We start from the raw sequence: 27,527 nt of genomic DNA on the forward strand, positions 1-27,527 counted from the left end.
AAAATAAGATAAATAAAAAAATACGATATTTTTTTTTCATTCTTATTCATCTTCACAGGTATGGAGGTGCCAAAATTCGGGCAAAGTTCAGGAAATTATATGAAATAAGAACATTATCAAAAAAGTTAAATTTAGCTTTTTTTTTCGGACTGTTATGTACCAAACCCCTAAATTGCATGCAAAGCCACCTATATGGGGAAATTAAACGTCTTTGCTAGAAAACGGTCTTATGAGTGTTTTTCAGCAAGTTAGGAACCAACACGATAAAACCCAAGGAAGTCAATCTATATGGGAATCCAAAACAAAATTACTGAAAATGTGTCTTTTCGGTGTTTTACGTAGAAAACGCTAAAACGAATGCAAATCAACCAAAATGAAGAAATAGAATAACATTACCAAAAAAGTATATTTCGAGTGTTTTTGAAATTGTTATCTACAAAAAACGCGAAAATGGATGGAAAGCACTCTATATTGGGAAGCAAAAGTTACCAAAAAGCATGTTAGACACCAAAACAATAAATAATATGAAAGTCACTCTATATGGAAATCCAAAACAAAATTACTGGAAACGTGTGTTTTAAAAGATTTACGTAGAAAAACGCTAAAACGGATGCAAACCAACCAATATGAAGAAGTAGAATAACATTACCATAAAACTATATTTTGTGTGTTCTTGAGCTTGTTACATAAAAAAAAACGCGAAAATGAATACAAAGCACAAAAGACATAACGAAAAACGTTTAATATGAGTGTTTTATAGTTTCACCAGAATCACAAGGCAAAAACCACAAAAACTCGACTGTATGGAGAAGTTTCTAAGATACTAAAATACTGAAACTCATGAATAACACTCTTAACCAAGAAACAGAACAACTTTATTAAATGCGTGTATTTTGAGTGTTTTATTACATTCTTAGTTACCAAAACCCCAAATTCCATGCGAAACTAGCTTTATGTGGGAAAGAATTGACATTACCAGAAAAGTGTCTTTGAGTGTTTTTCAGCGTGTTAGACAATAAAGCACTAAAAAGCAGGGCAATCACATTACATGAGAATAAAACCAACTTTTAAAAAGAACTTGCCTTTTAGTGTTTTTGACACGAATTTAGTAAGGTTGCTCTGTGTCTCAATTAAGAGTGTTATTTATGATTTTCAGCATATACACGAGTTTTTTCATTTTTTGCCTTGTGTTTCTTTTTTTAACTATAAAACATTCATTATAATCTTTTCTCGCAATGTCCCTTTGTTTCCCAATATAGAATGCTTTGTATCCATTTTCGCGTTTTTTTGTAGGTAACAAGGTCAAAGACACTCAAAATATACATTTTTGGTAATATTTTCCTGCTTCTTGATATAGGTTGGTTTGTATAACTTTTAGCGTTTTAACGTTTTTTTTACGTAAAACACTGAGAAGACACGTTTTCAGTAATTTTCTTTTGGATTCCCACATAGAGTGAGTTCATTATTATTTATCGTTTTGGTGCCTAACATGCTGAAAAACACTCAAAAGACAGATTTCTGGAAAGGTCTTTAATTTCCTCATATGGGACGCTTTGCATGTCTTTTCAGTGTTTTTGAGCGTGTTACGCAATAAAGCTCTAAAAGCCAGGGCAATCACATTACATGGGAATAAAACCAAATTTTACCAAGAACTTGCCTTTAAGTGTTTTTGAGCTCCTTACGTACCAAAATGCTAAAACGCATGCAAAATACATTTTATGGAGAAACAGAATTACATTACCAAATACATGTATTTTGAGTGTTTTTGATCATATTATCTATAAAAACGCATAAATACATGCAAAGAACCTTATGTTTGGGAAACGAAAGAACATTACGAGAAACGTGTATTATGAGTGATTTTTAAGTTCCTTCAGTACCAAAAAGCTAAAACCCACAAATAAAACTATTTAGAAAAAAAATGAATAAAAAATAAGAAAATGGGATTTTTTTTTTGTTATTGATCTTCATAGGTACCGAGATGCCAAAATTCTGCCAAAATTCAGGGAATTTATGTGGAAAAAAGAACATTATCATAAAAGTTATTTATAGCTTTTTTTTCGGATTGTTCCCTAGATACCAAAATGCTAAAACTCATGTATAACACTCTTAATTGAGAAACAGAACAACCTTACTAAATGCATGAATTTTGAGTGCTTTTATCATTCTTAGTTACCAAAACCCCAAATTGCATGCGAAAATAGATTTTGGGAAAAAAAAAACTTTACTAGAAAAGTGTCTTTTCAGTATTTTTGAGCATGATAGGAAATAAAGCACTAAAAAGGAATTCAATCACATTACATTGGAGTAAAACGAATTTTTACCAAGAACTTGCCTTTAAGTGTTTTTGAGGTCCTTATATACCAAAACACTAAAACGCAAACAAAACACTCTTTATGGTGAAACAGAATAACATTACCAAAAACATGTATTTTGAGTGTTTTTGATCATGTTACCAATAAAAACGCTTAAATACATGCAAAGAACACTATTTTTCGGAAACGAAAGGGAGATTACGAGAAACTTGTATTATGTGTGTTTTTAAGTTCATTAATTACCAAAAAGCTAAAAGCCACAAATAACACTCATTATTGAGAAATAATAAATAAATGAAAAAAAGATACGATATTTTTTTTCTTATTCATATTCACAGGTACTGATATACCAAAATTCGGCAAAATTCAGGAAATTATGTGAAATAAGAACATTATCAAAAAAGTTAAATTTAGCTTTTTTTTCAGACTGTTATGTACAAAACCCCTAAAGTGCATGCAAAGCCACCTATAAGGGGAAATTAAACGTCTTTGCCAGAAAACGGTCTTATGAGTGTTTTTCAGCATCTTAGGAACCAACACGATAAATAACATGGAAGTCAATCTATATAGGAATCCAAAACAAAATTACTAAAAACGTGTCTTTTCGGTGTTTTACGTAGAAAAACGCTAAAACGGATGCAAGCCAACCAATATGAAGAAATAAAATAATATTACCAAAAAGGTATATTTTGAGTGTTTTTGAAATTGTTACCTACAAAAAACGCGAAAATGGATGAAAAGCTCTCTATATTGGGAAGGAAAAAGACATTACGAGAAACGTGTATAATGAGTGTTTTATAATTTCACAAGAACTACAAGGCAAAAAACGCAAAAACTCGTGTATATAGAGAAGTTTCTTACATTCTAAAATGCTGAAACTCTGGAACAACACTCTTAATTGAGAAACAGAACAATCTTACTAAATGCGATTATTTTGAGTGCTTTTCACATTCTTAGTTACCATGTTAGTTATGCGAAACCAGCTTTATGTGGGAAAAAAACGACATTACCAGAAAAATGTCTTTTGAGTGTTTTTGAGCGTTCTAGGCAATAAAGGACTAAAAAGCAGGGGAAACACATTACATTGGAATAAAATCAATTTTTAAAAAGAACTTGTCTTTAAGAATTTTTGAGTTCCTTATATACCAAAACACTAAATGCATGAAAAATACACTTGATGGTGAAACAGAAGAACATTACCAAAAACATGTATTTTGAGTGTTTTTGATCATGTTAAAATAAAAACGCTTAAATACACGCAAAGAACCCTATTTTTGGGAAACGAAAGGACATTACGAGAAACGTGTATTATGAATGTTTTTTAAGTTCCTTAAGTACCAAAAAAGCTAAAACCCACAAATAACACTCTTTATAGAGAGAAAAAAAAAAAAAATTTTCTTTTGTTATTCATCTTCATAGGTACTAAGATGCAAAAATTCTGGCAATATTCTTTGGGAATCGAAAACAAAATTTCTGAAAACGTGTCTTTTCGGTGTTTTACGTAGAAAACGCTAAAACAGATGAAAACCATCCAATATGAAGAAATACAATAACATTATCAAAGAGATATATTTTTGAGTGTTTTTGAGCTTGTTACCAACAAAAAAACGCGAAAATGGATGCAAAGCACCCCCTATTGGGAAAGAAAAGGACATTACGAGAAACATGTATAATGAGTGCCTTATTATTTTCGGGCAAAAGAACTTTTGGTTCACAAGAACAGCAAGGCAAAAAACTCAAAAATTCGTGTATATAAAGAAATTTCTTAGATACCAAAATGCTGAAACTCATGAATAACAATCTTAATTGAGAAACAGAGCAACATTACCAAATGCATGTATTTTGAGTGTTTTTTCACATTCTTTCCAAAACCCTAAATAGCATGCGAAACTAGTTTTATGTGGGAAAAAATGACATTACCAGAAGTATCTTTTCAGTGTTTTTGAGCGTGTTAGGCAATAAAGCACTGAAAAGCAGGGCAAACATATTACATTGGAATAAAACCAATTTTTACCAAGAACTTGCTTTGAAGTGTTTTTACATACCTTACATACCAAATCGCTAAAACGCATGTAAAACACTCCTTTATGGAGAAGCAGAATAACATTACTAAAAACAAGTGTTTTGAGTGTTTTTTATCATGTTACCTATAAAAACGCTTAAATACATGCAAAGATCCCCATATTTGGGAAACGAAAGGACTTTACGAGAAATGTGTATTATAAATGTTTTTTAATAAGTTCCTTAAGTACCAAAACGTTAAAACCTACAAATAACACTCTTTATAGAGAAAAAATAATCAATAAAAAAATGCCATTTTTATTTTTTTGTTATTGATGTTCATAGGTACCAAGATGCCAAAATTCTGCCAAAATTCAGGGAAATTATGTGGAAAAATCTATCGAAAAAGTTAATTTTTCCTTTTTTTTCGGAGTTATGTTCCAAACCATTAAGTGTATGCAAATAATTTGATAAAATTTAACGACTTTACAAGAAACCTGTCTTTTGAGTGTTTTTTTGCATGTTAGGCATCAAAACGATAAATAATATGAAAGTCACTCTATATGGAAATCCAATACAAAATTACTGAAAACGTGTCTTTTAAAAGATTTACGTAGAAAAACGCTAAAACCGATGCAAACCAATCAATATGAAGAAATAGAATAACACTACCAAAAAAGTATATTTTGTGTGTTTTTTAGCTTGTTACATAAAAAAAAAAAAAACACGAAAATGGATGCAAAGCACTCTATATAAGAAAAAAAGGACATAACGAGAAACGTGTATAATTAGTGTTTTATAGTTTCACCAGAATCACAAGGCAAAAAACGCAAACACTCGACTGTATGGAGAAGTTTCTAAGATACCAAAATACTGAAACTCATGAATAACACTCTTAATCAAGAAACAGAACAACCTTACTAAATGCGTGTATTTTGAGTGTTTTTTTTACATTCTTAGTTATCAAAAACCCCAAATTCCATGCGAAACTAGCTTTATGTGGGAAAAAAAATGACATTACCAGAAAAGTGTCTTTAAGTGTTTTTGAGCGTGTTAGGCAATAAAGCACTGAAAAGCAGAGCAATTACATTACATGGGAATAAAACCAACTTTTACAAAGAACTTGCCTTTTAGTGTTTTTGACACGCATTTAGTTAGGTTGCTTTGTTTTTCGATTAAAGTTATTCATAAGTTTCAGCATTTTGGTATACAGGAGACTTCTCCATATACACGAGTTTTTGCGCTTTTTGCCTTGTGGTTTTTTTTTAACTATAAAACATTCATTATACACTTTTCTCGGAATGTCCCTTTCTTTCCCAATATAGAGTGCTTTGCATGAATTTTCGCGTTTTTTTTTTGTATGTAACAAGCTTAAAAACACTCAAAATATACATTTTTGGTAATGTTTTTCTGCTTCTTGATATTGGTTGGTTTGTATTAGTTTTAGCGTTTTTCTACGTGAAACACTGAGAAGACACGTTTTCAGTAATTTTCATTTGGATTCCCACATAGAGTGAGTTCCTTATTATTTATCGTTTTGGTGCCTAACATGCTGAAAAACACTCAAAAGACTGATTTCTGGTAAGCTCTTTAATTTCCTCATATGGGAGGCTTTGGATGTCTTTTCAGTGTTTGTGAGCGTGTTACGCAATAAAGCCCTAAAAACTAGGGTAATCACGTTACATGGAAAAAAAAAAACAAATTTTACCAAGAACTTATCTTTAAGTGTTTTTGAGCTCGTTACATACCAAAACGCAAAAACGCATGCAAAATACATTTTATTGAGAAACAGAATAACATTAACAAATACATGTATTTTGAGTGTTTTTGATCATGTTATCTATAAAAACACTTAAATACATGCAAAGAACCTTATGTTTGGGAAACAAAAGAACATTACGAGAAACGTGTATTATGAGTGATTTTTAAGTTCCTTCAGTACCAAAAAGCTAAAAAGCTTTAGAAAAAATAAATAAATAAAAAAAATTAAAAAAATGGGATTTTTTTTTTTTTGGTTCTTGATCTTCATAGGTACCGACATGCCAAAATTCTGCCAAAATTCAGGGAATTTATGTGGAAAAAAGAACATTTTCATAAAAGTTAATTATAGCTTTTTTTATCGGATTGTTATGTACCAAACCCTAAAGTGCATGCAAAGCCACTTATATAGGGAAGTTAAACGACTTTACCAGACACCTGTCTTTTCTGTGTTTTTAAGCATGTTAGGCACCAAAATGATAAATAATGTGGATGTCAGTCAATATGTGAATCCAAAAGAAAATTATTGAAAACGTGTCTTTTCCGTGTTTTCCTTAGAAAAACACTAAAGCGGATACAAACCATCCTATATGAAGAAATAGAATAACATTACCACAGAGATATATTTTGAGTGTTTTTGAGCTTGTTACCTACAAAAAAATGCATAAATGGATGTAAAGATCTCTATATTAGGAAACAAAAGGACATTACGAGAAACGTGTATAATGAGTGTTTTTTAGTTTTAAAAGAACCACAAGGCAATAAACGCAAAAAACTCGTGTATATAGAGAATTTTCTTACATACCAAAATAAATAAATGCATGAATAACACTTTTAATCGGTAAACAGAACTACCTTACCAAATTGTGTATTTTGAGTGTTTTTCACATTCTTAGTTCCGAAAATATCAAATTACATGCGAAACTACCTTCATGTGGGAAAAAAAAAAGACATTACCAGAATAGTGTCTTTTGAGTGTTTTTCAGCGTGATATGGAACAAAGCACTAAAAAGCAGAACGATCACATTACATGGGAATAAAAGCAACTTTTACGAAGAATTTGCGTTTAAGTATTTTTTAACCTCTTATATACCAAACCGCTAAAACGCATGCAAAATAAACTTTATGGAGAAACAGAATAACATTACCAAAAACATGTATTTTGAGTGTTTTTGATCATGTTACCTATAAAAACGCTTAAGTACATGCAAAGAATATTATGTTTGGGAAAGAAAAGGACATTATGAGAAACGTGTATTATGAGTGTTTTCTTAAGTTCCTTAAGTAACAAAAAGCTAAAACACACAAATAACACTCTTTATTTAAAAAAAATAAAAAAAAAATAAAAAAAAATAAATAAATAGGATTTTTTTTTTTTTGTTATTCATCTTCATAGGTACCGAGATGCCAAAATTCTGGGAAAATTCAGGAAAATTATGTGATAAAAGAATATTATCAAAAAAGTTAATTTCAGCTTTTTTTTTTTTCGGACAGTTATGTACCAAATCCTAAAGTGCATACAAAATTAAACGATCTTACCAGAAATCTGTGTTTTTAGTGTTTTTTTTAGCATGTTAGGCACCAAAACGATAAATAATAAGGAACTCACTCTATATAAGAATCCAAAACAAAGTTACTGAAAACGTGTCTTTTCAGTGTTTTACGTAGAAAAACGTGAAAACGGATGGAAACCAACCAATATCAAAAAATAGAAAAACGTTACAAAAAAGGTATATATTGAGTGTTTTTCAGCTTTTTAACTACAAAAAAGGCGAAAATTGATGCAAAACACTCTATATTGGGAAAGAAAAGGACATTGCAAGAAAAGTGTATAATGAGTGTTTTATAGTTCAAAAGAATCACAAAGCAAAAAAGGCAAAAACTCGTGTATATGGAGAGATTTCCTAGATACAAAATGCTGAAATTCATGAATAACACTCTTAATTAAAAAAAAAAAAAAAAAAAACTTACTAAATGCGTGTATTTTGAGTGCTTTTCACATTCTTAGTTACCAAAACCCCAAATTGCATGCCAAACCACCTTTATGTGAGAAAAAAATGACATTATCAGAAAATTGTCTTTTAAGTGTTTTTGAGCGTGATAGGCAATAAAGCACTAAAAAGTAGGGCAATCATATTACATTGGAATAACACCAATTTATACCAAAAACTTGCCTTTATGTGTTTTTGAGCCCCTTATATACAAAACTGTTAAAACGCATGGAAAACACACTTTATGGAGAAAGAGAATAACATTACCAAATACATGTATTTTCAGTGCTTTTGATCATGTTATCTATAAGAACGCTTAAATACATGCAAAGAGCATTATGTTTGGGAAAGAAAAGGACATTACGAGAAACGTGTATTATGAGTGTTTTTTTAAGTTCCTTAAGTACCAAAAAGCTAAAACCCACAAATACTCTTTATTTAAAAAAAAAATAAAAAATAAAAAAAATAAAAAAATAGGAATTTTTTTTTTTTTATTCATCGTCATAGGTACCGAGATGCCAAAATTCTGGGAAAATTCAGGGCAGTCAATATTATCAAAAAAACAAAAAAAAAACAATATTATCAAAAAAGTTAATTTCAGCATTTTTTTTTTTCGGACTGCTATGTACCAAACCCTAAAGTGCATGCAAAACCTCCTATATAAGGAAATTAAACGACCTTACCAGAAATCTGTGTTTTGAGTGTTTTTTTTAGCATGTTAGGCACCAACACGATAAATAATAAAGAACTCACTCTATATGGGAATCCAAAACAAAGTTACTGAAAACGTGTCTTCTCAGTGTTTTACGTAGAAAAACGCTAAAACGAATGCAAAGCAACCAATATCACGAAATAGAAAAACGTTACTAAAAAGGTATATTTTGAGTGTTTTTGAGCTGGTTACCTACAAAAAAAACGCGAAAATTGATGCAAAGCACTCTATATTGGGAAACAAAAGGACATTGCAAGAAAAGTGTATAATGAATGTTTTATAGTTCAAAAGAACCACAAGGCAAAAAACGCAAAATCTCGTGTATATGGAGAGGTTTCCTAGATACCAAAATGCTAAAACTCTCGTGTATATGGAGAGGTTTCCTAGATAACAAAATGCTAAAACTCTTAATTGAGAAAAAGAACAACCTTAATAAATGCATATATTTTGAGTGCTTTTAACATTCTTAGCTACCAAAACCCCAAATTGCATGCAAAAATAGATTGTGGAAATAAAAAAGATTTTACTAGAAAAGTGTCTTTTGAGTATTTTTGAGCGTGATAGGCAATAAAGTACTAAAAACGAGGGGATTCACATTACATTGGAGTAAAAGGAATTTTTACCAAGAACTTGCCTTTAAGTGTTTTTCAGGTCCTTATATACCAAAACACTAAAACGAATACAAAACACACTTTATGGTGAAACAGAATAACACTACCAAAAACATGTATTTTGAGTGTTTTTGATCATGTTACCAATAAAAACGCTTAAATACATGCAAAGAACACTATTTTTCAGAAACGAATGGAGATTACGAGAAACGTGTATTATTTGTGTTTTTAAGTTTATTAATTACCAAAAAGCTAAAAGCCACAAATAACACTCTTTCTTGAGAAACAATAAATAAATAAAAAGATACGATATTTTTTTTTCTTTCTTATTCATCTTCACAGGTACCGATATGCCAAAATTCGGGCAAAATTCAGGAAATTATGTGAAATAAGAATAATTTCAAAAAAGTTAAATTTAGCTTTTTTTTTGGACTGGTATGTACAAAACCCCTAAAGTGCATGCAAAGCCACCTATAAGGGGAAATTAAACGTCTTTGCCAGTAAACGGTCTTATGAGTTTTTTTCAGCATCTTAGGAACCAACACGATAAATAACATGGAAGTCAATATATATGATAATCCAAAACAAAATTACTAAAAACATGTCTTTTCGGTGTTTTACGTAGAAAAACGCTAAAACGGATGCAAACCAACCAATATGAAGAAATGAAATAACATTAACAAAAAGGTATATTTTCAGTGTTTTTGAAATTCTTATCTACAAAAAACGCGAAAATGGATGGAAAGCACTCTATATTGGGATGGAAAAGGACATTACGAGAAATGTGTATAATGAATGTTTTATAGTTTCACAAGAACTACAAGGCAAAAAACGCAAAAACTCGTGCATATAAAGAAGTTTCTTATATTCTAAAATGCTGAAACTCTGGAGCAACACTCTTAATTGAGAAACAGAACTATCTTACTAAATGCGTTAATTTAGAGTGCTTTTCACATTCTTAGTTACCAAAACCCCAAATTGCATGCGAAACCAGCTTTATGTGGGAAAAAAATGATATTACCAGAAAAAATGTCTTTTGAGTGTTTTTGAGCGTGTTAGGCAATAAAGCACTAAAAAGCAGAGCAAACACATTACATTGGAATAAAATCAATTTTAAACAAGAACTTGCCTTTAAGTGTTTTTGAGCTCCTTATATACCAAAACACTAAAACGCATGAAAAATACACTTGATGGTGAAACAGAAGAACATTACCAAAAACATGTATTTTGAGGGTTTTTGATCATGTTACCAATAAAAACGCTTAAATACATGCAAAGAACCCTATTTTTTGGGAAACGAAAGGACATTACGAGAAACGTGTATTATGGGTGTTTTTTAAGTTCCTTAAGTACGAAAAAAGCTAAAACTCACCAGTAACACTCTTTATAGAGAAATTTTTTTTTTTTTTTGTTATTCATCTTTATAGGTACTAAGATGCCAAAATTCTGGCAATATTCTTTGAGAATGGAAAACAAAATTACTGAAAACGTGTCATTTCGGTGTTTTACGTAGAAAAAAACTAAAACAGATGAGAACCAACTAATATTAAGAAATACAATAACATTACCAAAGAGGTATAATTTGAGTGTTTTTGATCTTGTTACCAACAAAAAACGCGAAAATGGATGCAAAGCACTCCCTATTGGGAAAGAGAAGGACATAATGAGAAACATGTATAATGAGTGTCTTATTATCTTCGGGCAAAAGAACTTTTGATTCACATGAACCACAACGCAAAAAACGCAAAAACTCGTGTATATAAAGAAGTTTCTTAGATAACAAAATGCTGAAACTCATGAATAACAATCTTAATTAAGAAACACAACAACATTACCAAATGCATGTATTTTGAGTGTTTTTTCACATTCTTCGCAAAACCCTAAATAGCATGCGAAACTAGTTTTATGTGGGAAAAAATGACATTACTAGAAGTATCTTTTCAGTGTTTTTGAGCGTGTTAGGCAATAAAGCACTGAAAAGCAGGGCAATCATATTACATTGGAATAAAACCAACTTTTACCAAGAACTTGCCTTGAAGTGTTTTTCAGCTCACATACCAAATTGCTAAAACGCATGTAAAACACTCCTTTATAGAGAAGCAGAATAACATTACCAAAAACAAGTGTTTTGAGTTTTTTTTATCATGTTACCTATAAAAACGCTTAAATACATGCAAAGATCCCCATATTTGGGAAACGAAAGGACATTACGAGATATGTGTATTATGAATGTTTTTAAGTTCCTTAAGTACCAAAACGTTAAAACCTACAAATAACACTCTTTACAGAGAAAAAAAATAATAAATAAAAAAATAGCATTTTTATTTTTTTGTTATTGATGTTCATAGGTACCAAGGTGCCAAAATTCTTCCAAAATTCAGGGAAATTATGTGGAAAAAACATTATCAAAAAAGTTAATTTTACCTTTTTTTTCGGAGTTATGTTCCAAACCATAAAGTGTATGGAAAGCCACCTATCTGAAAAAATTTAACGACTTTACAAGAAACCTGTCTTTTGAGTGTTTTTCTGCATGTTAGGCACCAAAACTATAAATAATATGAAAGTCACTCTATATGGAAATTCAAAAGGAAATTACTGAAAACGTGTCTTTTAAAAGATTTACGTAGATTTTGTGTGTTTTTTAGCTTGTTACATAAAAAAAAAAAAAACGCGAAAATGGATGCAAAACACTCTATATAAGAAAAAAAAGGACATAACGAGAAACGTGTATAATGAGTGTTTCATAGTTTCACCAGAATCACAAGGCAAAAAACGCAAACACTCTACTGTATGGAGAATTTTCTAAGATACCGAAATACTGAAACTCATGAATAACACTCTTAATCAAGAAACAGAACAATCTTACTAAATGCTTGTATTTTGAGTGTTTTTTTTACATTCTTAGTTACCAAAACCCCAAATTCCATGCGAAACTAGCTTTATGTGGGAAAAAAATGACATTACCAGAAAAGTGTCTTTGAGTGTGTTTGAGCGTGTTAGGCAATAAAGCACTAAAAAGTAGGGCAATCACATTACAGGGGAATAAAACCAACTTTTACGAAAAACTTGCCTTTTAGTGTTTTTGACACGCATTTAGTAAGGTTGCCCTGTTTCTCAATTTAGAGTATTATTCATGAGTTTCAGCATTTTCGTATATAGGAAACTTCTCCATATACACGAGTTTTTACGTTTTTTGCCTTGTGGTTTTTTTGAACTATAAAACATTCATTATACACTTTTCTCGCAATGTCCTTTTCTTTCCTCTTTCTTTTCTTTCCTTTTCTCTTTCCTTTCCTTTCCTTGTATCAATTTTCGCGTTTTTTTGTAGGTAACAAGCTCAAAAACACTCAAAATATACATTTTTGGTAATGTTTTTCTGCTTCTTGATATTGGTTGATTTATATCAGTTTTAGCGTTTTTCTACGAAAAAAACACTGAGAAGACACGTTTTCAGTAATTTTCTCTTGGATTCCCACATAGAGTGAGTTCCTTATTATTTATCGTTTTGGTGTCTAACATGCTGAAAAAACACTCAAAAGACAGATTTCTGGTAAGGTCTTTAATTTTCTCATATTTGCATGCTTTGCATGTCTTTTCAGTGTTTGTGAGCGTGTTAGGCAATAAAGCCTTAAAAGCCAGGGCAATCACATTACATGGGAATAAAACCAAATTTTACGAAGAACTTACCTTTAAGTGTTTTTGAGCTCGTTACATACCAAAACGCTAAAACGCATGGAAAATACATTTTATGGAGAAACAGAATAACATTACCAAATACATGTATTTTGAGTGTTTTTGATCATGTTATCTATAAAAACGCTTAAATACATGCAAAGAACCTTATGTTTAGGAAACGAAAGAACATTACAAGAAACGTGTATTATGAGTGATTTTTAAGTTACTTCAGTACCAAAAAGCTAAAACCAACAAATAACAATCTTTAGAAAAAAAAAAAAATAATAATAAATAAAAAAAAAAAAAAAATGGGATTTTTTTTTTTGGTTATTCATCTTCATAGGTACCGAGATGCTAAAATTCTGCCAAAATACAGGGAATTTATGTGGAAAAAAGAATATTATCATAAAAGTTGATTATAGCTTTTTTTTCGGATTGTTATGTACCATACCCTAAAGTGCATGCAAAGCCACCTATATAAGGAAGTTAAAATACTTTACCAGAAACCTGTCTTTTTTAGTGTTTTTCAGCATGTTAGGCACCAAAACGATAAACAATATGGAAGTCAGTCAATATGTGAATCCAAAATAAAATTACTGAAAACGTGTCTTTTCAGTGTTTTACTTAGAAAAACGCTAAAGTGGATACAAACCATCCTATATGAAGAAATAGAATAACATTATCAAAAAGATATATTTTGAGTGTTTTTGAGCTTGTTACCTACAAAAAATGCAAAAATGGATGTAAAGCACTATAGCTATATTAGGAAACAAAAGGACATTACGAAAAACGTGTATAATGAGTGTTTGAAAGTTTTAAAAGAACCACAAGGCAATAAACTCAAAAACTCGTGTATATAGAGAAATTTCTTACATACCAAAATGAATAAATGCATGAATAACACTTTTAATCAATAAACAGAACTACCTTACCAAATTGTGTATTTTGAGTGTTTTTCACATTCTTAGTTACGAAAATGCCAAATTGCATCCGAAACTAGCATCATTTGGGAAAAAAAATGACATTACCAGAAAAGTGTCTTTTGAGTGTTTTTCAGCGTGATATGCAACAAAGCACTAAAAAGCTGAACGATCACATTACATGGGAATAAAACCAACTTTTTCGAAGAATTTTCCTTGAAGTGTTTATTAACCCCTTATATACCAAACCGCTAAAAACGCATGCAAAACAAACTTTATGGAGAAACAGAATAACATTACCAAAAATATGTATTTTGAGTGTTTTTGATCATGTTATGTATAAAAACGCTGAAGTACATGCAAAGAACATTATGTTTGGGAAACAAAAGGACATTACGAGAAACGTGTATTATGAGTGTTTTTTTATGTTCCTTAAGTACCAAAAAAGCTAAAACCCACAAATAACACTCTTTATTTAGAAAAAAAAAATAAAAAAATAAAAAAATAAAATAAATAGGATTTTTTTTTTTTTTGTTATTCATATTCATAGGTACCGAGATGCCAAAATTCTGGGAAAATTCAGAGCAATTATGTGATAAAAGAATATTATCAAAAAAGTTAATTTCAGCTTTTTTTTTCGAACTGTTATGTACCAAACCCTAAAGTGCATGCAAAACCTCCTATATGAGGAAATTAAACAACCTTAAAAAAAATGTCTTTTGAGTGTTTTTCAGAATGTTATGCACCAAAACGATAAATAAATAAGTAACTCACTCTATATGGGAATCCAAAATAAACTACTGAAAACATGTCTTCACAGTGTTTTACGTAGGAAAACGCTAAAACGGATGCAAACCAACCAATATAAAAAAATAGAAAAAACATTACCAAAAAGGTATATTTTGAGTGTTTTTGAGCCTATTACCTACAAAAAACGCAAAAAATTGATGCAAAGCACTCTATATTAGGAAATAAAAGGACATTGCAAGAAAAGTATATAATGAGTGTTTTATAGTTCAAAGAACCAAAAGGCAAAAAATGCAAAAACTTGTGGATATGGAGAAGTTTCTTACATACCAAAATGCTGAAACTCATGAATAACATTCCTAATTGAGAAACAGAACAACCTTACTAAATGCGTGTATTTTGAGAGCTTTTCACATTCTTAGTTACCAAAACCCCAAATTGCATGGAAAACCAGCTTTATGTGAGAAAAAAATGACATTACGAGAAAAATGTCTTTTGAGTGTTTTTGAGCGTGATAGGCAATAAAGCACTAAAAAGCAGGGCAATCACATTACATTTGAATAAAACCAAATTTTATCAAAAACTTGCCTTCAAGTGTTTTTGTGCTCCTTATATACTAAACCGCTAAAACGCATGTAAAACAAACTTTATGGAGAAACAGAATGAAATTACCAAAAACATGTATTTTGAGTGTTTTTGATCATGTTATCTATAAAAACGCTTAAATATATGAAAAGAACCTTATGTTTGGGAAACAAAAGGACACTACGAGAAACGTATATTATGAGTGTTTTTAAGTTTGTTAAGTACCAAAAACCTAAAACCCACTCTTTATTTAGAAAAATAAATGAATATATAAAAAAAATAAAAAATAGGAATTTTTTTTTTTTTGTTATTCATCTTCATAGGTACCGAAATGCCAAGATTCTGGGAAAATTCAAAACAATTATATGATAAGAGAATATTATCAAAAAAGTTGATTTTAGCTTTTTTACGGACTGTTATGTACCAAACCCTAAACTGCATGCAAAGCCTTTTATGTGAGGAAATTAAACGATCTTACTAGAAATCTGTCTTTTGAGTGTTTTTCAGCATATCAGGCACCAAAATGATAAATAATAAGGAACTCACTTTATATGGGAATCCAAAACAAAATTACTGAAAACGTGTGTTCCCAGTGTTTTACGTAGAAAAACGCTAAAATGGATGCAACCCAACTAATATCAAGAAATAGAAAAAAAACATTACCAAAAAGGTATATTTTGAGTATTTTTGAGCTTGTTACCTACAAAAAATAAACGCTAAAATTAATACAAAGCACTCTATATTGGGAAACAAAGGGACATTGCGAGAAAAGTGTATAATGGGTGTATTATAGTTCAAAAGAACAACACAGCAAAAAACGCAAAAACTCGTGTATATGGAGAACTTTCCTAGGTACCAAAATGTTGAAACTCATGAATAACACTCTTAATTGAGAAACAGAACATCCTTACCAAATTCGTGTATTTTGAGTGTTTTTCATATTTTTAGTTACCAAAAACCCAAACTTCATGCGAAAAAAGATTTATTTGGGAAAACATGACATGTCCAGAAAAAATGTCTTTTGAGTGTTTTTGAGCGTGATAGGCAATAAAGTACAAAAAGGAAGGGCAATCACTTTTCATTGGAATAAAACCAATTTTTACCAAGAACTTGCCCTTAAATGTTTTTGAGCTCCTTATATACGAAATCGCTAAAACGCATGCAAAACAAACTTTATGGAGAAACAGAATAACATTACCAAAAACATGTAATTTGGGTGTTTTTTTTTTATCATGTTATCTATAAAAATGCTTAAATACATGGAAAGAACATTATGTTTGGGAAACAAAAGGACATTACGAGAAACGTGTATTATGAGTGTTTTTTTTAAGTTCCTTAAGTACCAAAAGCTAAAACCCACAAATAACACTCTTCATTTAGAAAAAAAAAAAAAAAAAAAATAGGAATTTTTTTTTCCATCTTCATTGGTACCGAGATGCCAAAATTCTGGGAAAATTCAGGAAAATTATATGAACAAAAGAATATTATCAAAAAAGTTAATTTTAGCTTTTTTTTCGGACTGTTATGTACCAAACCCTAAAGTGCATGCAAAGCCTCCTATATGAGGAAATTAAACGACATTACCAGAAATCTGTCTTTTGAGTGTTTTTCAGCATGTTAGGCACCAAAACGATAAATAATAAGGAACTCAATCTATATGGGAATCCAAAACAAAATTACTGAAAATGTATCTTCTCAGTGTTTTACGTAGAAAAACACAAAAACTCGTGTATATAAAGAAGTTACTTAGATACCAAAATGCTGAAACTTATGAATAACAATATTAATTGAGAAACAGAACAACCTTAGGAAATGCCTGTATTTTGAGTGTTTTTCATATTCCTGGTTAGCAATACCCAAAATAGCATGTGAAACTAGCTTTATGAGAGAAAAAAATGACATTACCAGAAGTGTCTTTTAATTGTTTTTGAGCGTGTTAGGCAAAGAAGTACTAAAAAGCAGGGCAATCACATTACATGGTAATAAAACCAACTTTTACCAAGAACTTGCCAATATATGTTTTTGAGCTTCTTACATACCAAACCGCTAATACGCATGGAAAACAAACTTTATGGAGAACTAGAATAACATTACCAAAAAGATGTATTTTGAGTGTTTTTGATAATGTTATCTATAAAAACGCTTAAATACATGCAAAGAACCTTATGTTTGGGAAACGTAAGGACATTACGAGAAACGTGTATTATGAGTGTTTTTAAGTTCCTTAACTTCCAAAAAGCTAAAACCCACAAATAACACTCGTTATTTAGAAAAAAAAAATAAAAAATAAAAAAATAAATAAATAAAATGTTTTTCTTTTCTTTTTTTTTTGTTATTCACGTTCAGAGGTACCGAGATGCCAAAATTCTGGGAAAAATTAGGGCAATTATATGATAAAAGAATATTAAAAAAAAAAAGTTGATATAAGCTTTTTTTTCGGACTGTTATGTACATAACACTAAAGTGCACTAAGCCTCCCATATGAGGAAATTAAACGACCTTACCAGAAATCTGTGTTTTGAGTGTTTTTCAGCATGTTAGGCACCAAAACGATAAATAATACGGAACTCACTCTATATGGCAAACCAAAACAAAATTACTGAAAACGTGTCTTCTCAGTGTTTTACGTAGAAAAACGCTAAAACGGATGGAAACCTACCAATATCAAGAAGTAGAAAAACATTACCAAAAAGGTATATTTTGAGTGTTTTAGAGGTTGTTACCTACAAAAAAAAAAACGCGAAAATTGATACAAAGCACTCTATATTGGAAAAGAAAGGGACATTGCGAGAAAAGTGTATAATGAATATTTTATAGTTTAAAAGAACCACAAGGCAAAAAACGCAAAAACTCTTGTATATGGAGAAGTTTCCTAGATACCAAAATGCTGAAACTCCCGAATAACACTCTTACTTGAGAAACAGAAGAACTTTACTAAATGCGTGTATTTTGAGTGCTTTTCACATTCTTAGTTACCAAAATCCCAAATTGCATGCGAAACCAGGGAAAAAATATCATTACCAGAAAAGTGTCTTTTGAGTGTTTTTGAGCGTGATAGGCAATAAAGCACTAAAAAACAGGGAAATCACTTTACATGGCAATAAAATCAATTTTTACCAAGAACTTGCCTTTAAGTGTTTTGAGCTCCTTATATACCAAAACGCTAAAACGCATGCAAAACACACTTTATGGAGAAAGAGAATAGCATTACCAAAAACATATATTTTGAGTGTTTTTGATCATGTTACCAATAAAAACGCTTAAATACATGCAAAGAACCCTTTTTTTTGAAAATAAAAGGACATTGCGAGAAACGTGTGTTAGGAATGTTTTTAAGATCATTATTTACCAAAAAGCTAAAAGCCACAAATAACACTCTTTACTGAGACAAAAAATAAATAAAAAAAAATACGATATTTTTTTTCTTTCTTTTTCATCTTCACAGGTACCGAGATGCCAAAATTTCGGCAAAATTCAGGAAATTATGAGTCAATTATCAAAAAGGTTAATTTTATCTTCTTTTTCGTACTGTTATGTACCAAACCCTAAAGTGCATGCAAAGCCACCTATATGGGGAAATTAAACGTCTTTGCCAGAAAACTGTCTTATGAGTGTTTTTCAGCTTGTTAGGCACCATAACGGTAAATAACATGCAAGACACTCTATATGGGAATCTAAAACAAAATTACTGAAAACGTGTCTTTTCGGTGTTTCACGTAGAAAAACGCTAAAACGGATGCAAACCAACCAATAAGAAGAAATAAAATAACATTACCAAAAAGGTACATTTTGAGTGTTTTTGAGCTTGTTACCTAGAAAAAACGCGAAAAAGGATGGAAAGCACTCCCTATTGGGAAACAAAAGGACACTACGAGAAACGTGTATAATAAGTGTCTTATTATTTTTGAGCAAAAGAACTTGTGATTCACAAGAACCACAAGGCAAAAAACGCAAAAACTCGTGTATATTAGGAAGTTTCTTAGATACTAAAATGCTGAAACTCTTGAAAAACGATATTAATGGAGAAACAGAAGAATCTTACCAAATGCGTGTATTTTGAGTATTTTTTTTCTTATTCTTAGCAAAACCCCAAATAGCACGCGAAACTATGTTGGAAAAAAAATGACGTTACCAGAAGTGTCTTTTGAGTGTTTTTGAGCGTGTTAGGCAATAAATCACAAAAAAAAAAAAAAAACAGGGCAATCACTTTACATGGGAATAAAACCAACTTTTACCAAGAACTTGCCTTGAAGTGTCTTTGACCTCCTTACAAACCAAAACGCTAAAACGGATGCAAAAAACTCCATGATGGAGATGCAGAATAACATTACTAAAAACATGTGTTTTAAGTGTTTTTGATCATGTTACCTATAAAAACGCTTAAATACATGCAAAGAACCCTATGTTTGGGAAACGAAAGGACATTACGAGAAAGGTGTATTAGGACCGTTTTTAAGTTCCTTAAGTACCAAAACGTTAAAACCCACAAAAAGCACTCTTTATAAAGAAAAAAATAAATCAATAAATAAAAATAGCTTTTTTTTTATATTGATTTTCATAGGTACCAAGATGCCAAAATTCTGCCAAAATTAAAAGAATTTATGTGGAAAAAAAGAAAGTTATCAAAAAAGTTAATTATAGCTCTTTTTCGAATTTTTATGTACCAAAACTCTAAAGTGCATGCCACCTATATAAGGAAATTAAACGACTTTACCAGAAACCTGTCTTTTCAATGTTTTTCAGCATGTTAGGCACCCAAACGATAAGTAATATGGAAGTCAGTCAATATGTAAATCCATAATAAAATTACTGAAAACGTGTCTTTTCAGTGTTCTACGTAGAAAAAACGCTAAAACGGATGCAAACCAGCAAATATAAAGAAATAGAATAACATTACCAAAAAGTGTTTTTGAGCTTTTAACCTACAAAAAACGCGCAAATGGATGGAAAACACTCTATATTGGGAAGAAAAAGGACATTACGAAAAACGTGTATAATGAGTGTTTTATAGTTTCACAAGAACCAAAAGGCAAAAAACGCAAAAACTCGTGTATATATAGAAGTTTCTTACATAGCAAAGCGCTAAAACTCATGAATAACACTTTTAATTGAAAAACAGAACTACCTTACCAAAGTGTGTATTTTGAGTGTTTTTCACATTCTTAGTTACGAAAATCCCAAATTACATGCGAAACTAGCTTTATTTGGGAAATAAATGACTTTACCAGAAAAGTGCCTTTTGAGTGTTTTTGAGCGTTATATGCAACAAAACACTAAAAAGCAGAACAATCACATTACATTGGAATAAAACCAAATTTTACGAAGAATTTGCCTTTAAGTGTTTTTTAACTCCTTACATACCAAAACGCTAAACGCATGCAAAACAACCTTTATGGAGAAACAGAATAACATTACCAAAAACATGTATTTTGAGTGTTTTTGATTATGTTACCTATAAAATCGCTTAAAAACATGCAAAGAACCCTATGTTTGTGAAACGAAAGGACATACCGAAAATCGTGAATTATGAGTATTTTTAAGTTCCTTAAGTACCAAAAATCTAAAACCCACAAATAACACTCTTTATAGAGAAAAAAATAATTGAAAAAAAATTATTTTTTTTGTTATTCATCTTCATAGGTACCGAGATGCCAAAATTCTGAGAAAATTCAGGGAAATTATGTGAAAAAAAAACAAAAAAAAAAAAATTTTAGCTTTATCTGGAGTTATGTACGAAACCCAGAAGTGCATGCAAAGCCACCTATATGGGGAAATTACACGGCTTTACAAGAACCGTGTCTTTGGGTGTTTTCAGCAATTTCAACAATATTACTGAAAACGTGTCTTTTCAGTTTTAGCGTAGAACGCTAAAACGGATCCAAACCAACCAATATTAAGAAATAGAATAACATTACAAAAAAGTTGAGTGTTTTTCAGCTGGTTACCTACAAAAAAAAAGCAAAAATGAATGCAAAGCAGTCTATATTGGGAAACAAAAGGATATTACAAGAAAATTGTATAATAAATGTTTTAATAGTTATCAAGAACCATAAGGCAAAAAATGCAAAAACTCGTATATATGGAGAAGTTTCATAGATACCAAAATGCTGAAACTCATGAATAACACTCTTAATTCAGAAACAGAACAATCTTAGGAAATGAGTGTATTTTGAGTGTTTTTTCACATTCTTAGTGGTCCAACCCCAAATTACATGCGAAACTGTGGAGAAAAAATGAAATTACTAGAAAAGTGTCTTTTTAGTGTTTTTCAGCGTGTTAGGCAATAGAGCACTAAAAAGCAGGGCAATCACATTACATGGAAATATAACCAACTTTTACCAAGAATTTGCCTTTAAGTTTTTTTTGAGCTCCTTACTTACCCTTTATGGAAAAACAGAATAACATCATCAAAAACATGTATTTTGAGTGTTTTTGAGCTTGTTACCAATAAAAACGCTTAAATACATGCAAAGAACCCTATGTTTGGGAATGAAAGGACATTACGAGGAATGTGTATTATGAGTGTTTATAAGTTCCTTAAGTACCAAAAAGCTAAAACCCACAAATAACGAAAAAAAAAGAAAAAGAAAAAAAGAAAAAAAGAAAAAATAACATTTTTTTTATTGATCTTCATAGGTACCGAGATGCCAAAATTCTGGCAAAATTCAGGAAAATTACGTGAAAAAAATATTATGAAAAAGGTTAATTTTAGCTTTTTTTTTCGGACTGTTATGTACCAAACGCTAAAGTGTATGCAAAGCCACCTATATGGGGAAATTAAACGACTTTACAAGAAACCTGTCTTTTGAGTGTTTTTCAGCATTTTAGGCATCAAAACGATAAATAACATGGAAAACCAAAACAAAATTACAGAAAACGTTTCTTTTATGTGTTTTACGTAGAAAAACACTAAAGCAGATGGAAACCAACCAATATGAAAAAATAGAATAACATTACCAAAAAGGTATATTTTGAGTGTTTTTGATCATGTTACCTATAAAAACGCTTAAATACATGCAAAGGACATTACGAGAAACGAGTATTATGAGTGTTTTTACGTTCCTTAAGTACCAAAAAGCTTAATCCCACAAATAACATCTCTTTATAGAGAAAAAAATAAATAAATAAATGAAAAAATAGCATTTTATTTTTTGTTATTGATCTTCATAGTTACCGAGATGCCAAAATTCTGATGGCAAAATTCTGAGATGGCAAAATTCAGGGAAATTATGTGAAAAAAGAATGTCAAAAAAGTTAATTTTAGCTTTTTTTCAGACCGTTATATACCTAACCCTAAAGTGCATGTAGAGCCACCTATATGGGGAGATTAAACAACTTTACCTGAAACCTGTCTTTTGCCTGTTTTTCAGTATGTTAGGCACCAAAACAATAAATAATATGGAAGTCACTCTGTATGGGAATCCAAAATAAAGTTACTGAAAACGTGTCTTTTCAGTGTTTTACGTAGAAAAACGCTAAAACGAATGCAAATCAACCAATATCATGAAATAGAATAATATTACCAAAAAGATATTTTTTGTGTTTTTGAGCGAAAATGGATGCAAATCTCTCCATATTGGGAAACAAAAGGACATTACGATAAACGTTCATAATGCGTGTTTTATAGTTTCACAAGAATCACAAGGCAAAACAAGCAAAAACTCGTGTATATGGAGATGTTTCTTAGATTCCAAAATGCTGAAATTCATGAATAACACTCTTAATTGAGAAACAGAACAACTTTACCAAATGCGTGTATTTTGGGTGTTTTTCACATTCTTACTTACCAAAACCCGAAATTATAGGTGAAACTAGCTTTATATGGGAAATAAATGACATTACCAGAAAAAAAAGTGTCTTTTGAGTGTTTTTGAGCGTGCTAGGCAATAAAGCACAAAAAAGCAGGGCAATGATATTACATGGGAATAAAACCAACATTTACCAAGAACTTGTCTGTAAGTGTTTTTCAGCTCCTTACATACCAAAATGCTAAAATGCATGCAAAACACTCTTTATGGAGAAACAAAATAACATTACGAAAAACATGAATTTTCAGTGTTTTTGATCTGTTACGTATGAAAACGCTTAAATACATGCAAAGAACCCTATCTTTGGGAAACGAAAGGACATTACGAGAAACGTGTATTATGACTGTTTTTAAGTTCCTTAAGTATTAAAACGTTAAAACCCACAAATAACACTCTTTAAAGAGAAAAAAAAAAATAAATATAAAAATAGCATTTTTTTTATTGATTTTCATTAGTACCGAGATGCCAAAATTCTGCCAAATTCAGGGAATTTATGTGGGAAAAAAAACATTATAAAAAAGTTAATAATAGCTTTTTTCGGATTGTTATTTACCAAACCCTAAAGTGCATGCAAAGCCACCTATATGAGGAAATTAAACGACTTTACCAGAAACCTGTCTTTTCAGCGTTTTTCAGCATGTTAGGCACCAAACTGATAAATAATATGGAAGTCAGTCAATATGTGAATCCAAAACAAAATTACTGAAAACGTGTCCTTTCAGTGTTTTACGTAGAAAAAAGGCTAAAACGGATGCAAATCAACGAATATGAAAAAATAGAATAACATTACCAAAAAGTTTTTTTGAGCTTTTTACCTACAAAAACCCGTAAATGGATATAAAAGCACTCTATATTGAGAAGCAAAAGAACATTTAGAGAAACGTGCATAATGATTGTTTTATAGTTTGACAAGAACCACAAGACAAAAAACGCAAAAACTCGTGTATATAGAGAAGTTTCTTACATACCAAATTGCTAAAACTCATGAAATAACATTCCTAATTCAGAAAAAGAAAAACCTTACTAAATGAGTGTATTTTGAGAGCTTTTCACATTCTTAGTTACCAAAACCCCAAATTGCATGCGAAAGCAGCTTTATGTGAGAAAAAAATGACATTACCAGAAAAATGTCTTTTGAGTGTTTTTGAGCCTGATAGGCAATAAAGCACTAAAAAGCAGAGCAATCACATTACATTTAAATAAAACCAATTTTAATCAAGAACTTGCCTTTAAATGTTTTTGAGCTCCTTATATACTAAATCGCTAAAACGCATGCAAAGCAAACTTCATGGAGAAACAGAATAAAATTACCAAAAACATGTATTTGGAGTGTTTTTTTATCATGTTACCTATAAAAACGCTTTAATACATGAAAAGAACTTTATGTTTGGGAAACAAAAGGACATTACGAGAAACGTATATTATGAGTGTTTTTTTAGTTTGTTAGGTACCAAAAACCTACAACCCAGTTTTTATTTAGAAAAAAAATAAATTAAAAAATTTAAAAAATAGCATTTTTTTTTCTTTTTGTTATTCATCTTCATAAGTCCCGAAATGCCAAAATTCTGGGAAAATTGAAGGCAATTAGTCTATATGATAAAAGAATATTATCAAAAAAAGTTGATTTAGCTTTTTTTTCGGACTATTATTTACCAAACCCTAAACTGCATGCAAAAGCCTCCTATATAAGGAAACTAAACGATCTTACGAGAACTCTGTCTTTTGAGTGTTTTTCAGCATGTTAGGCACCAAAATGATAAATAATAAGGAACCCAGTTTATATGGGAATCCAAAACAAAATTACTGAAAACGTGTCTTCCAAATTTTTTAAGTAGAAAAACCCTAAACTGGATGCAAATCAACCAATATCAAGAAATAGAAAAAAAACATTACCAAAAAGGTATATTTTGAGTGTTTTTGAGCTTGTTACCTACAAAAAAACGCTAAAATTGATATAAAGCACTCTATATTTGGAAACAAAGGGACATTGCAAGAAAAGTGTATAATGAGTGTATTATAGTTCAAAAGAACAACAAGGCAAAAAACGCAAAAACTCGTGTATATGGAGAAGTTTCCTAGATACCAAAATGCTGAAAATCATGAATAACACTCGTATTATTGAGAAACAGAATAACCTTACCAAATTCGTGTAATTTGAGTGTTTTACATATTCTTCGTTACCAGAAACCCAAATTTCATGCGAAACCAGATTTATGTGGGAAAACATGACATTTCCAGAAAAATGTCTTTCGAGTGTTTTTGAGCGTGATAGGTAATAAAGCACTAAAAAACAGGGCAATCAATTTTCATTGGAATAAAACCAATTTTTACCAAGAGCTTGCCTTTAAATGTTTTTCAGCTCCTTATATACCAAACCGCTAAAACGCATGCGAAACAAACTTTATGGAAAAACAGAATAACATTACCAAAAACATGTAATTTGGGTGTTTTTTTTATCATGTTATCTATAAAAACGGTTAAATACATGCAAAGAATATTATGTTTGGGAAAGAAAAGGACATTACGAGAAAGGTGTATTTTGAGTGTTTTTTTTTTAAGTTCCTTAAGTACCAAAAAGCTAAAATCCACAAATAACACTCTTTATTTAGAAAAGAAAAATTTCATCTTCATAGGCACCGAGATGCCAAAATTCTGGGAAAATTCAAGAAAATTATATGAACAAAAGAATATTATCTAAAAAGTTAATTTTAGCTTTTTTTTCGGACTGTTATGTACCAAACCCTAAAGTGCATGCAAAACTTCCTATATGAGGAAATTAAACGACCTTACCAGAAATCTGTCTTTTGAGTGTTTTTCAGCATGTTAGGCACCAAAACGATAAATAATAAGGAACTCACTCTATATGGGAATCCAAAACAAAATTACTGAAAATGTATCTTCTCAGTGTTTTACGTAGAAAAACGCAAAAATTCGTGTATATAAAGAAGTTTCTTAGATACCAAAATCCTGAAACTCATGAATAACAATCTTAATTGAGAAACAGAACAACCTTAGCAAATGCCTGTATTTTGAGTGTTTTTCATATTCCTAGTTAGCAATACCCAAAATAGACTGCGAAACTAGCTTTATGAGTGAAAAAAAATGACATTACCAGAAGTGTCTTAATTGTTTTTGAGCGTGTTAGGAAATGTACTAAAATGCAGGGCAATCACATTACATGGGAATAAAACCAACTTTTGCCAAGATTTTGCCAATATGTGTTTTTGAGCTCCTTACATACCAAACTGCTAAAACGCATGGAAAACAAACTTTATGGAGAAACAGAATAACAATACCAAAAACATGTATTTTGAATGTTTTTGATAATGTTATCTATAAAAAACGTTTAAATATATGCAAAAAACCTTATGTTTGGGAAACGTAAGGACATTACGAGAAACGTGAATTATGAGTGTTTTTAAGTTCCTTAACTACCAAAAAGCTAAACCCCACAAATAACACTCGTTATTTAGAAAAAAAATAAAAAATAAAAAAAGAATAAATGAAAGGATTTTCCTTTCTTTTTTTTTTCTTTTTATTATTCACCTTCATAGGTACCGAGATGCCAAAATTCTGGGAAAAATTAGGGCAATTTTATGATAAGAGAATATTATATAAAAAAGTTGATATTAGCTTTTTTTTTCGGACTGTTATGTACCAAACACTAAAGTGCATGCAAAGCCTCCCATATGAGGAAATTAAACGACCTTACCAGAAATCTCTCTTTTGAGTGTTTTTCAGCATGTTAGGCACCAAAACGATAAATAATATGGAACTAACTCTATATGGCAAACCAAAACGAAATTACTGAAAACGTGTCTTCTCAGTGTTTTACGTAGAAAAACGCTAAAACGGATGCAAACCAATCAATATAAAGAAGTAGAAAAACATTACCAAAAAGGTATATTGATTACAATTGATACAAAGCACTCTATATTGGGAAACAAAGGGACATTGCGAGATAAGTGTATAATGAATGTTTTATAGTTCAAAAGAACCACAAGGTAAAAAACGCAAAAACTCGTGTATATGGACAAATTTCCTAGATACCAAAATGCTGAAACTCATGAATAACACTCTTAATTGAGAAACAGAACAACTTTACTAAATGCGTGTATTTTGACTGCTTTTCACATTCTTAGTTACCAAAATCCCAAATTGCATGCGAAACCAGCTTTATGTGGCAAAAATATGACATTACCAGAAAAGTGTCTTTTGAGTGTTTTTGACCGTGATAGGAAATAAAGCACTAAAAAGAAAGGGAATCACTTTACATGGCAATAAAATCAATTTTTACCAAGAACTTGCCTTTAAGTGTTTTGAGCTCCTTATATACCAAAACGCTAAAACGCATGCAAAACACACTTTATGGAGAAAGAGAATAGCATTACCAAAAACATATAT

The sequence above is a fragment of the Scylla paramamosain genome, chromosome 39 (assembly GCF_035594125.1).
Source record: "Scylla paramamosain isolate STU-SP2022 chromosome 39, ASM3559412v1, whole genome shotgun sequence".
Classification (NCBI taxonomy): domain Eukaryota; kingdom Metazoa; phylum Arthropoda; class Malacostraca; order Decapoda; family Portunidae; genus Scylla; species Scylla paramamosain.